Source organism: Neolamprologus multifasciatus, chromosome 17 (assembly GCF_963576455.1).
Source record: "Neolamprologus multifasciatus chromosome 17, fNeoMul1.2, whole genome shotgun sequence".
NCBI lineage: Eukaryota > Metazoa > Chordata > Actinopteri > Cichliformes > Cichlidae > Neolamprologus > Neolamprologus multifasciatus.
The window spans coordinates 31,893,021-31,907,144 of NC_140455.1; the positions used below are offsets into that span (position 1 = coordinate 31,893,021).

Below are 14,124 nucleotides of genomic sequence, written 5' to 3' on the forward strand. Positions count from 1 at the left end.
ATCTGAAAAAGATGATTATTTATTTGTTTTCTCCACAGGATGTGGATGGCTTTAAACATGTTACCCGTTTTTCAGTTGCTGCCCTTAGAGTTGTAGAGTGCAACATTTAGGTCTGAAATTGGGCATGAACCCTTAGAAGAAAGAATAAATGAATGTTTAAAAAAAACACCTTTAGCTTCTCAATCTTTTTATTTTTACACTTCCGCCTCTCAATCCTATTTCAGGCTTGCTCTAAATGCTCACATCTGCTGTCAGCGCTCCTCCCAACACTTTGTTTCTTCATCTCTCCTCTGGCAGTTGATTTATTATGCCTGTTACTCAGCGAAGGCATCATAGCACCGCTGAAGGCGGCTTGCCGTTTGCAGGCCACCAGTGGCGCCTTTGTCTTTGAGCCACACTGCTACCAGCAGGCCTTTGGATGCTTGTTGCCATTTCCACTCTCAAATTTGATTGCAGCAGAGAAATGAAAGCCATACCACACTCCACATGGGGTTCAGAAATGAATATTTCCCTTGGTTTATTCACAGTCTTTCTCATCGTGCCTTTTAAAGACCTGCGAGCTGCAATCTAGAGGTAATATCAGATGAAATCTGTCTTTGTATCCGGGTCATGCAGCGAGCAGTTAACGTCAATGATGTTGATTTCACAGTATGCCAGACTTCACGAGGAGCAGGGTAATTTCTCGAAGCTGCAGACTTACCCGTGCGCCCTGCTTAAACACCACTCATGTGTGATGAATTGTGATACTTTGTTTTGTTATGTTCTATTTGATTTGAATGAATGACAAAATAACAGAGAAATTGAAAATAAATTACAGTGCTGGTTTTGTTGTTTAAGCCATTGCCCCAGTCACGTTATCTGGGCAGAAGAGCAGAAATCTTTAAAGAATGGAACTTAATCATTTAGCATGGTGGCTGCATCAAAAGCGCCTGATTGCTTTGAATGTAGCATCCTGTACCGCGTCCCATTCATAAACCCTCTTTGTTGGCAAAGGCAGAGACAATATTCCTCGCAGTAAAATCCAAGTCTGTGAGTCACTCCATTCTACTCTGGTCGCTGTTCTATTCACTACACAAAATTACAGTCTTATCAAATTGATTTTGTCTATAATTGGGTCCTAAATGCCTTTCTAAAAGCTCTCAGGCAAGTACGATTGTTTCACCCATTTCATGCAGATATCTTGTTTCACTTGTTTCAAGCAAGATAGTTAAGATTTTTACAGCTTGTACAAATGACATATATGAAAGGGTTTAGACTATAAGAAGATCAGCGCTCAGAGTTCTGTGGACTTGAGTTGTACTAATCACTGTGTTTCAGTATAAAGATTGATTCAATGTCTGCATGGGATGTAAATGGTTTTTAGTTATCGTCACATACTCACCGAACCAAAGCTTTGGTAAGAGTCAAGCTAAAGCAACTATCTGGTAAACAAAGTAGAGTATTAATCAGCTGTCTAGACCTCCAGACATTCAAGTCTTTAAAGTTGCTGCTTCTTCACCGTGAATGATATTTTATTGTATTTATACATTAAGTCTAAGTATGTTATAATAAAGTATTTATATGTATATAAATATGGATTAGGTATAAATATATAAAATATGTACAAACATGTATAAATGTATAATATTGCTGCATATTTATACTTTATATTAATATGCAGCTTAAATATGTTAATATTAAACCACTTTAGTTGATATACCACTGGTCTTGTCAGTGTTCTCATATGGTGTATAAGTGATGGTGTTGGGTAAGGTTAACATCACTGCAGTCCAGTCGCATTGGTAGGTGTGCACCAGGGGGTCTGATCAAATTTCAGAGGGAGCTAGTATTGCCCCATTCCTCCAAAACATGAATTCAACAGACTGGAAGGCTATAAATATATTAAATAAATATATTTATATGCAGCCTGTGGAAAGCTTTCAAACAAATTGTCCACATTCAGACAGAGAATGCAACAGCGTCAAAGAAAATTCATATTCATACAAACACACATCTCCCCTCTAGGTGTCAAATTATTTGACGCCTTGAGGAGAAACACAATTAAATAGAAACGGTGCTTGTTCTTGTTCATAACACACATCCAAAGACTTGTCTTTTTTTCTTGGCTCAGACATCAGGCTAGCAGGGCCACAGCACACTGACCCCATCAGAGAAACAGATTGTTTGTTCTAATCAGACACAACACACAGTATCTTACGCGCCGTGAGATTCATTAATACTAATACAGTTTCAGTGAGCGTGTAAATAGTTAAATTATGGGGGGAAAAAATGTCTGGAAAGATTTATTTGCATCTGTTAAAAACCCCTCAGACTTTGAACTGCTTTCTGGTGCTGTTTGATAAATAAATATAGGTTGTGTCAAAGGGCGAAGATGCTGCCGAAGCAGCTGTTTATTGTGGGGCTTGTCATTTGCATTGTAATAAGTTAGTTTTGCAACAATTGGTTGAACTGTAGGAAATTAATTAATCAGTGACGGCATCAAAATTAATACACTAAGTGTTAATAAGTGCCTTAGCGCATGCTTGTGGCAAACGCTGATCCAGATATGTTAAAAATTAAAAATGATGTGAAAGTGATGTGCATTTTTTTTAACATAAGAAAGTTCTACATGTGCGAATTAGTTGACAGTCAGTGGTATTTGCAATGCATTGTGCTGTGATTCATACTCATTATCAGTTAGCTTTCCCCAGTTTGGAAAGTGTTAGGTCAAATTCACACACCCCATCTTCCCTCTGCAGATTTTTTTTTTCCTCCCTTTGGGAAGCTGAAAATGTGGCTGCTAATTAACTCGCTTCTGATCCCCCACTTGTAGCTCCCTGTCAACACTTCCTTTACAGGAATAATCTAAACGGTCTGGGAAGTCGCGAGTTCACACGTTTGTGTTCGTGTGTAGAGCAGATGCATACTTGTGTGTGAGTGGAACAACTGTACTTAACGCCTTTTCACCAACACACCTGCTCAGCTACATGAGCACAAGATAGAGGGGTAAGTGACTGTGGTCCTGCTTTAGAATCACAAATCACGCTGGATTCTTTAGTTGATTGGCGTTTGTGTGCATCCTGTTGGCTTTGACTTCTAGTGGCTGAACGGTAAACGGACTGCTTCATATATAGGTCTTTTCTACACTTCATGAGCGTTTATAGTGCTTTACATTAAGAATAATACAGCATATTAGCGTTCTATTAAGAATAAAGTCAAAAATAATTTCAAGATTAAATACAAAATACTATTTTAAGTATTAAGCAAGCATTAGGATGTTTAAGAGGTGGTGCATCTGGTCAGAAGAAAAAAAACAATCACACAAACTCGGAAGAGTTGGCTGGATTTGTCCAAAGTGAAATGCCTGGCAGAGAATGCAAGAACATCCATGGTTACACCCTCGTATAGTAAAGAGACTGGATGTTGTATCACCTAATACAACTAGACACAATAAGATAAAGTTGATCAAGTGGAAACACTAACTTTTAAACACGCATTATGTAGACCAGCGGTCCCCAATCCCCGGGTCACGGACTGGTACCGGTCCGTGAGTTGTTTGATACCAGGCCGCGAGAGTTGAGGCTCGGGTGTGAAAATGATGGTTTTCAGGGTTTTTATCATTAACTCTGTTTCCCTGGGTCTGTTCCCGTATTGCAGTTTTGTGTCTTATTTTGAAAGATGTTTAGATTAGATTAGATAAAACTATTAATTCCTCGGGTGGGTTCCCCTGGGAAATTCCGTTTCCAGTAGCACAGCACTGACAGACATTGCATGTTACAGATAAAGGGGAATGAGAGTAAGGATATAAGCATAAATATACCATATATACACATATATAAATACAGAATATATAATAGGGATAAATAGGAATACCATTTATGCGTTACCATAGCGACCAGAGAGCATTAAGGGGCAGAGAGGAAGTGCTCCTCCTGAAATGTGCCAACTCCCAATATTGTTGGCGCATTTATTCTGCTAATAAAGTTACACAATTACACAGTGAATTTGCGTTTATTATTATATTTACAAAATACCACAGTTTTTGTCTTGGCTGGTCCATGACAATATTGTCTAACATTAAACCGGTCCGTGCCGCAAAAAAGGTTGGGGGCCGCTAATGTATAGCATGCATAGCAAATGTTTGGCTTGAAACGACAACTTTAATCTCCACATTTCAACTTTATCCTCAAAATGAGCAGTAGTTTTGGTTTTTTTGTACTTCTTTTACATTTAATTTCTAAGTGCTTTCTAACATTTACACTCCAATGAATGCATCAGGAGCAAATTGGAGCTCAGGATCTTGCTCCACGATACTTTGCCCTGCAGACTGGAGTAGCCAAGATCGCAACACAAACCAGCCGATTAGTAGATTTTTTATACGGTAGCTGACGTGGACAATCTTCTACAAGATTGTATTTCATGGCTTAGTTATCATTCTTTTTAAGATGTCGCATTGGAATCCCACTACCAGAACTTTCAGGGGATACATTAGAAATGTTGCATTTCTAAGTTTTAAAATCAGTATTAGGATTTGATAGCCGAAACTGATCCCAGTGATTGCTCTTACAGGCCACAAAATCAGGCTCAGCAGTCCTGGCAGATCAGCTGATCTCGATGCCAGCCCACATCAGCTGACAGATCAGCTGATGCTCCTTTCTGTCCTGTGGGTGAATGTCATTATGCGGCATGCATTTTAAGCTGCTTCAGCCTGCATGCTGTTGCTTCTCACTCTGTGATCGATCCCCGCTTGAATGGGAATGTTTTAAGCACCCAAGATTTTTCTTTTGGAACAAAAAGCATTACTGTCTCATACTCACAATAATATATTGAGGTTTTGAAGATTCAGCTTATATATATCATTAAATGTAAATATGTTTATTGTGCAATAGACAGCAAATATTATTTTTCTTTAATCTCTTTAGTTAATTATTTAGTTTATTTTTATTTATTTTTTTAAGTTGTGTTTTTGCAAAGTAAAGCATGTGTCTTGAGTTTGTGCAAGCCAGAATGCATGTTGGTTCTTTGTGGGGGAAGGTGGAATTAATAATGGCCAAAGAGCTTTTATATGTGGGAGCGGTGTGACCGTTGAAAGTCTATAAATAAATTATGCCTATATGTGGTGTCTGTACCTGTAGGGAACAGCATTTCAGATATTAAAAGGAGCTACCACTTCTGGAAAAAGCCAAGAAATGCTGCAGAAGAGAAACAATGGCACATAAGAAACTGTTGTCTCTTGTTTGTAAACTGCAGTCTTTCCTCCTTCTCACAGATTTTGGACTGAACTTGTGATGGATATGTATGCACACCTGAACAAAGACACATACACGATCTGTTTTTAATACTTTAAGAAAAAGAGCAATATGATCATCTGCCTGTCTAGTAGAGGTAGGAATCACCATACATCCCACGATACGATATTATCACAATACTTAACGCACGATACAATATTATTGCAATTTTTTAAAATATTTTGCGATATTCAGATTCTGTACATAAAGGTAAACTTTATCAATATTCATTTTATCTAATATCAAAGTCTCACACTCAGTCTTTCTCTCATTTCAGTTTTATTGTTGACAAACTGAACGGTTTGCATTACAATCTAGTCCAACTTAACTGAATCAACCATCTGGTACAATTATAGCTATTCTGAACTATGCAGTTTATGAAAACTATGCAGCCCATTCAGCAACTGAAGAATTTGAAAGTAAATTAAAACAAAATATAATTTTACATTAAATAAAAAAGTTTTAAACTTAATTAAAATAAAACATGTCTTAAATTAAAATAAGTAAACTGTCACATTTGGACAGTGAAGGAATGTCAGGATTCTTGCTCAGAAAAAGGATCAACATGCTCTGAAGTCAGAGCACAAAAACCTTTTTTGTAACAAAAAATCGATTTCTGCTGTCCCTGTATCGATACATTATTAGCAAACAAAATATCACGATACTACACAGTATCGATTTTTTCCCCATCCCTACTGTCTAGTGAGTCTCTCATCCTCTGGATAAACTTTAAGTCTTTATTCTCCTCCGCAGCTTTGCTTGGTTTCGTTTAGAGTGGCCCTCCAGTTAGTTCTAACTCTCCAGAGAAAAATAAAGACTAAAAAATAAAAATTTAAAAATTAAAAAAGCACGGTGGAGTTACTGTCTTTCTAACCACAAAGTGAAAAACTCTCTGGGGAAGCTGCTGAATGTTACTGAAGCCCATCAAAACGTAAAAAGAGAAGGGATGGGGCTAAGTTGTTAGCAGAGACTGAACATTCAAAAACAGGACTGAGAGGGTCGTCTGTTTCAAACTCATAGCAGAGGCCTCATTCGTAGAGCGTGATGGTAAAACGAGTTCCCAGTCATACTTGATAGTTATGCTTGATAATGTGATAAACTCTGTCCATCCAGTTCTGGTTTCTATTAAGACGGCGTCCCCAGTGTGTTTCTCACAATAGTGTGCAAGTTCGGCTTTTCATTGTGTTATTAGACTCCAGTCAAGCATTGTTTGACATGTGTCTGTCAGGGTGGAGCCCTAAAGGGTAGGAGCTCCGAGAGATGCACTGATGTTCAGTCATCAGAACAGATAGATATGATGAGACAGCTGCAGTGATTCAAGCACGCACACACACACACACACACACTTACACAAACAATAGTCCTCGGGGATTGGAAGCACCGTGCCAGGTAGGACAAGCACACAGTTTGCGCATGTGCACTTGCATGCATATTCACAAACAGCCCCCTTAGGCTGACATACATATATGGAGCTAGGACTAGTTCAAATGGGGGATGAGTGTAGAGTGAGCTGTTCCAAGAAATACAAGGACAGACAGATGCAGAGAGAGCAGGCTGCCAAACTAAGTTTTTAGGAAGGAGGAAAAAAAAGAAACAGTAAAGTTAAGGTGTGTAAATTCATTGGTATTTATGAAAGACTCACATGCAACGATGCGTAGAGTATGTTATTAAATTAAAAACTATTTTCACTCATCCAATAAATTAATACATTTCAACTGGCTTCAACTGCTTAAGAGTTTACACTTTTCAATATAACAGAGGAAGTCTTTGAATTATGCATTTTCTCATTTAAGTTATGAGATACTCCATATGTCTGCTGAACATTCCATCAAGTGTACAGTACGTATGCGTACTTGGCTTTCATCTAAACACAAAGAGACTGATTGTAATCCAACTAGATTTAAATAATGTATCAAAGCTGTTGATATTCAGTCTATCCAGGTATCTGGTGGACTTCACTATCCAGACAAGACGGAGCCAGTGGTTGTCCTTTCTTCCCTGTTCAAATGAATGGCATCCAACAGGCTTAATCTCTCCCTGGAGCATCCATCCAATGAGCCTTTTTCTTCTTGTTCCAAGCATAAAATGTCCACACAACCCGATACTTTCAGAATTCCCATATATTTATAGATAAGGTTAACCCAGGGTATGTTTATATAGGGCACATCTCTAAACTCCCAATACCTGTTCCTAACATACCATGGATGCCAGAATGCAAGAAGGTGTTGAATTACCTTAAGCGCTCTCTGTCAAACTGTCCAAACCATATCATGCATCAGTGCACAGGCCAAGTGATTTTATTTTTTATATTTCTTTAAGGTGCTTGAAAAATTGGGTTTTCACCTTTTTTTGCAGCACCACAGAGACCTGCTTCACCTCCAAGCTCGCTAAAACCAGCAGTCCATGGTTAATCTAACCTCACCTGGCACAACATTTCCAGATCTTGACTCTTAAACCAGTGGGAACTATTTAGGTGTTGAATAGAGTGCTGGAGTCTCGAGGGGAAAAAAAGGTAAAGAAAACTTATTTCTGTATGAAACTGAGAATGCGCCTGAAGCTGAAACATTCCTGGCCTTTTCACAGTAATGAAGTGTTCGAAAACGGGCCACTGGCCCCAAGCACTGAAACATGATGGTGATAGTATTTGACAGTTTTGGAAAAAGTAAGCACATGTACATTATTATATAAAAAGTTGGGTAACTTTAGTTCCTAAACTTACATATACATAAGTTTTCATAATTTTCTCTCTGTACACTACAACAGTGGATCAAAACAAAAATCTAAATGTGACTTTAATTGAACCAAACTATTGGATTAACTTCATAGAGATTAGAGTCATTTAAAAAAAATTACACTTCAAAAATTACGCTCAAACAAGACTGGGCAAACTACCAGTTCTAAATACAAAGATTTTTCTTTTTTTAATTCTTGGAGGAAAATCATTTGTGATTGGCTGAAGCCTAGAATTAATTGGCATCACCACTACTGTGTGTTCTACCCTTGAGATGCTTTCCTAGGCCTTTACAACAGGCACCTTCAGTTAGTGCATGTTTGTGGGCCTTTTCAGACATTTTGGTGTTGCTGAGAGTGCATGACTTCATTTTCAAAATGTATGAGATTCTAGATTTTGCCACTCCTCCTACCAATTAACCTAGCATGCATGTGTCTGGACTGTGGGAGGAAGCCTGAGTACCCGGAGAGAATCCATACTTCCACAGAAAGCCCACACAGCTCACTGGTGGATTGCAAGAGACTGAAGAACCCGGGACTTTCTTTCGAACCACTGTGCTGCTACGTTGTGTGAGAACAAACTCATTTGTATAATTTAGAACAGTTTGCGTTTCAACACAACAGCCAGTAGTTGTTGATGTGGCAAATAATGAAATCTTCATTAGCAGCTGGAGTTTTCTCAGCTCTCAGAACATTGCAGGTCCTATCAAACGATATACCCGTAATAGAAGTTGTAGCATTTATTGTCAAACCCTATAAAAGTGCAAACAGCTTAGCTGATACACTGAATGGCCCCGAATTCTCATGTTTACAATATAGATTAAAGGGTATTGTTATTCCATTTCTGTAATTATCTGGCAAGTTAAAGAAACTAGGAAATGTACTGACATTAGGTTATGTTAAGAAACTGGAGCACACATTTGTGAAATGCTTGTTTTTTTCTTCTTGTTTTCAGTATTCTGTTCATCTTTATTCATGACCTCTGTTCTTTGAGAAGCACTTAGTGGCAAAAAAAAGTTCATGTCTTAAGAACAATTTATGAATACATTTAAGTGTAGCTAATACATGCTTCTAGTCTTTATAACCTTCTGTTTTTCTGGTCTCCCTGCTTGCAAATATCTGTTAGAAAGGTTTTGGCAAGAATCCAAAAGTAATGCAAGGAAGATGTCTCATCAGTTACCCTCAACACTGATCCTTCAGCACCGAGTCCTGTTTTTCTTTAGTCTTTTGATGAGTGAACACAAAACCCTTGATGGTATTTGATCTTTATTAGACAAAATGCATGCACATGTTTTAATTACATCATCAGTAAACATCAACAGTAATTTATAAGAACCTGTGCTGAGTAATATATAGGGATCTACTAGCTAGCAACTACTAGGTTAATACTGGTTTACAAATCCCTTAAATTCTGAAAAGGCGAAGCTGATCAAACATCACAAATTATTAATGTATCTCTTTATCTTAAGTTAATATAAGAATAGAGTTTGGCATAGAGGCGCTGATCTCATGAATCCCTGCACATATGAAAGCTCAATATCTGATGTAGGACAGCAGCAGGGACAGGTGGGAAACTGTGAAACTTATTAAACAGACCACCAAATGCGGAGAGTGTGTTTGGCACATAATGTGAGGAGCGTAAGAAATGTCCTGAAGCTAGACAGGTATTTGATTTTTTTGGCACATTATCCAGTTGCAGTCCTGAGTGGCTTTACACTACCAACTGTTAAAATGAATAATCTTCACCCACTGTTTTATGGACTACACGGAGGACATTTTGCCATTATAACACCCTTTGAATTATTAAAAAAAAAAAAGCTTAAAAAAATGCATCTGTTCCTAAAAACTGATTTTTTGCCCTCATAAACATTATAACAAAAATATATAAAATCACATGTGTATTTATTCAAATGATTAAATCATTAAGGAAAATGTGTTTGGCGTAAATTAAATTGTACCAATCAGGTATATTTCATTTGACCAGATTTCATTAAATTTAATATAAATTTCATGGAAAATTTACTTGTCAAATTAAATAAAGTCAGCATTTTGATGAGAGAGATGAGATGAGATAGCCTTTATTTGTCAGTTGAAGGTCTTTTGCCCACAACCGAGACGACAAACCTTGCCGACCGTACATACAATACACAAACATCACATTGGGGAGACAGGTCAGGCTAGGTAGCGAGGAAAAAAACAACATTGAAATGTGTAACACAGAAGGATAATACAGGAATGCACAGATATCAACACACCATAACACAATAAAAACAGACAAGCAACATGGGAAAGTGTTCCAGTGTGTACATCTGATCTGGGACCGCTGCAATCTTTGACTGCACCTCCAACTGACCCGATGCCCACATCAGAGGGGAGGTAAGTGTTGGAGGTGGCGTTGGATCCGGGGTAGGGAGGGTGATGCGTCAGTGAGTGCTTATCAGTATCAGTATATGTATGTGTGTGTGTGTCCATAGTTCAGCTTCCAGCCAACCCAGGTGGCCTTGCATAGAATGGGAAGGAACAGACTCAACACAGTCGTTATCAGGGAGTTTTTGTTCAGCTCTGGCCTTGAGCCCACAGCTGGCGCCAAAGGGGTAGCCGGATTATGATGGTAATTTTTCTTTGCGACAACTCATGAGAATTTCAAAGCTGTTCTTTAACACTCCGACACTGGTCTCTCAATCTCCCGTTGGAGAACCGTGAGCTTCGGATGATGGTATCAAACTTGCTGGTGTTTTCCTTCTTTTGCCCAAACAGCCGATTCTGAGAACTCACGACTGCAGTTAGCTGTTCCGCGATGCAATCCAACTTTCGCTCAAGGGTATTATTTTGAGCAGGCCTCTCCTTGATGTATCCCAATATACGTTCAGAGGTGTTATTCTGAGTATTTAAGGCAGCTGTAAGCATCTCCAAGGTCTTAACCATTCTGCTTTCGAGCCCGTTCTGAGAAGTCGCGCCTCATCCCATCGTTTCAATCCCAGCGGGCAGCCTTGTGGGGGTTTGAACAGCCAGTTCTGCAGTCTTAATTCTCCGATAAGCCAGGGCCAAGCCAGCTCCGATCAGCAAGAACCCTGTTATCATGGTTCCGAATAGGTAGATATCTTCAGCGTCCTCGATCGACAGTCCCGCCAGGCACACGGCCCTCCATTTCTGCCACCCGTCCATCGTGTATCCGGCAGGGAAAGTCCCTCCAGGGCACTCGGGCTCTCCCGAGCCCAGACTTCTCGTTGAGAAAAGGGTGTCAATAGCATTCAGAGACCAGTTGATCAAATCCATAATTCTCTTTAGGTTTTAGAAACAGACTGAGAGTGTGTTCCAGGGAAAGTAATACAAAAAAACACGAGACTAGACAAGGACATAAGCAGGGAAGATAAGGGAGAGGAGAAAAAGTGCACCCGCCTCCTCCGAGAGCCAAAGAAGAAGAATTTTGGGGATAAATATCTTTTATTCTGATCGTGAGAAGCGCATCCAACATTTTTAACTGTTATGTTGCCTTGTTTTATTTAGCACAATTTGAAAGTAATATTAGGCTTGTTTTTTTCCCCCTCATGGAGTCTAAGGTCTGGGAGTCATGGAGTCTAGGGCACTTATTCTGAACTTCATTTGTATAACCTTACGATAAACTGTTAATTTAAAAAAAAATGGATGTGACCACAATGATCCTTCAAAGTACTTGCCACTAACAAAAGCATAAATCCTCTAACCCCTCGGCACTGACATACCGATAATGTGAAATATTTCATATTAGTTTTATCAGTTGTAACCAGGCTGCTCAGCTTTATTTCTGGTACTGAATGTTGATAAAACCCTACCGTGTCCAAGCTAATTTAAAATATTTAGAATCCAATTGTGTTTAACTGCCAAGCAGACTTTGCTGATGCACACCATCAAACACTGATCCGATATGTAGTGAACAACTAGAAATAGTTCAATTAATGATGCAGTTATTTCTGCTAAATCGTTGAGTCTCTAAAACATGAAATCTTAAAACTGCAGAAACCCAAATTCAAGACAAATTCTTCTGTTTTATTTTTCTGTCATTTATTAATTGATTAACTAATCCTTACAGCAGTTAAAAGTACAACTGTCTTTTTTTTATAAGTATAATTCTCATTTCTTTCATTTGCATTTTCTTGCCTCAAGCATAGAAATCCATACAAAAGATAATGTATGGAAGGTGCGTTCACTTCATTAAACGACCCGAGGAGCTTTGATGCTCCCACATCTTTGCAAAGTAGATAAATCACTTTGAAACATGTTGTTTGAATAGCTGAAAGTATATAATCTCCATTACCAGCCCAGAGGGGGCAGTGTGTCGCTGTGCGGGGGGGAAGTTGAGCACCAGGTCAGGAGGGGAAACTGCAATATTTATCCCCTCTTACATCACCTCTCCTGACAAAGTGCACCGAGCGCTTCAGGGGCATACTAATTCGCCTGATGTGTATTAGCTCCCCGTGTCTGCCATTCAACACAATGACAGTAATTCGGGAGAAAGGTGAAAACAAGTCTGAGCCTGATTGCTGACACCAAGTCGGCACAGAAACTGATATTTAACTCAGGTTCTGTGCTAGGTGAGATTTGGGACCAGAACCAAACCTCTGCAGCATAAGCAGCATGCATGTAATCAGAACAAGACACCGAAACAGAAAGAAACATCGGAAAGCTTTAACACTTGGTGCCTAGTTGTAGCTTCTAACTTGTCTCTTTGTTTTAAGCTGCCAGATACTTGAACGTCGGCTTGCAGTTAATGAAATGAACCTGCAACTTGTTTTACAGTGAGTATCGGCACCTACAGCTTCGAGGATTTGATCGTCTCGTCACAAAAACAGATGCAAAAATCTTGAGACAAGAGAAACTTTCTTTCTTCCCGTTTCTCTCTACAGAAGTGTCTTATTCAGGTTTCAGTCTCAAACATGTTTGAGTCCAATTCCCACACATCATTGATATTCACCCTTGAAAGCAAATAGTTCAAGGAAACGTTTGGGCCCTCTGAGAAATGGCTTACTTACTGAATACCCTTCATTCCAAGAGGCGGCATCATGACTCAGAAAAACACCCTGTCACTGGTTGCTCCGTGCGCCTCTTACGGGATTCAGCACCTCCCCTAGACTTTTTGTCATGCCTGCAGTAGGGGCCATTATAAACCTGATTTATTCGGCATGCTGCTGTGAGCACACCCATCTGTGAGCTGACTGTAAAACTGATTCATGCAAAGGATCAATTTCCTTTTGATGGTTCTATTTGTCTGTATTCCTGCACGCTAAGAATAAGTGTTGCAAGAAATGTGAAATGAGATCTCATTTTCCGCATGGATCCATCATATGCTACATGCCTTGGCATGATATAGTATCGTTATTGTACATCAGCTGTCTAATTTTAGCTACGTCTCGCTACCGAAATACAAATTGCATCTTCTGCTTCATTGCGTCGGTGTCTCACTTCCAACCGCAGACCTATTTTCAATACTTTTTTTATTTGTTTAGTGTCATCTTTTGTAATAAAATATTCATCGTGTTGTATGAGGAGATATCTATGCATGAGCAGCGGAGAACCAAGCAAACAAGCTTTAAAGGACCAGACTAAGACAGGATTCTTCATTCAAGTCCCATTCGCTGCTATCTTAGTGTATTAGCATCCTTCAAATGCAGGCTGTATCTCGGCTTTTGTCTTCTGTCTCTCCCCATCTTTCCTCCCCCGGTGCCAGCTCACAGCCCACATGTAATACCGAGGAAGAAGGAGGAAAAAAAAAAAAAAAACTAAGACCAAGATGTCTGGTTTATTTTCACTCTCAGAAACATGACAGATGAAAAATAGAGGGAGAGAGAAAACATTCTAGGCAGTGGCGACAGCTTTGAAACCTTGGAGAGCCCGCTGCAACCAATCTCGGCTTCACAGGCGCGCGGTGGTGCACTGTGGGAAGTCGGGCGGCGCGCTGCGTTTCGGGAGGGGAGAGAGGGAGAGAATGAGGGAAAATGGCAGCAAATGAAGTTGGCGGGCTGCGGAGTATTGTTCCCCCCTGCTCGCAGTAATGAACAGGCCTTCGGAACAGACTGGGGAAATTGGTCCCCGGTGGGCCCTGAGCCTTTCTCATCTGTCAGGTGTGTGTTTGCCGCGCACTGAAAAACAC

At 39.5% G+C, this 14,124-nt stretch overlaps 1 pseudogene; it reads right to left on the reverse strand.

Moving 5' to 3' along the window:
- Nucleotides 1–8,143: 8,143 nt before the first annotated feature.
- LOC146499664 (uncharacterized) lies at nucleotides 8,144–12,146 on the reverse strand (annotated as a pseudogene).
- Nucleotides 12,147–14,124: the final 1,978 nt, after the last annotated feature.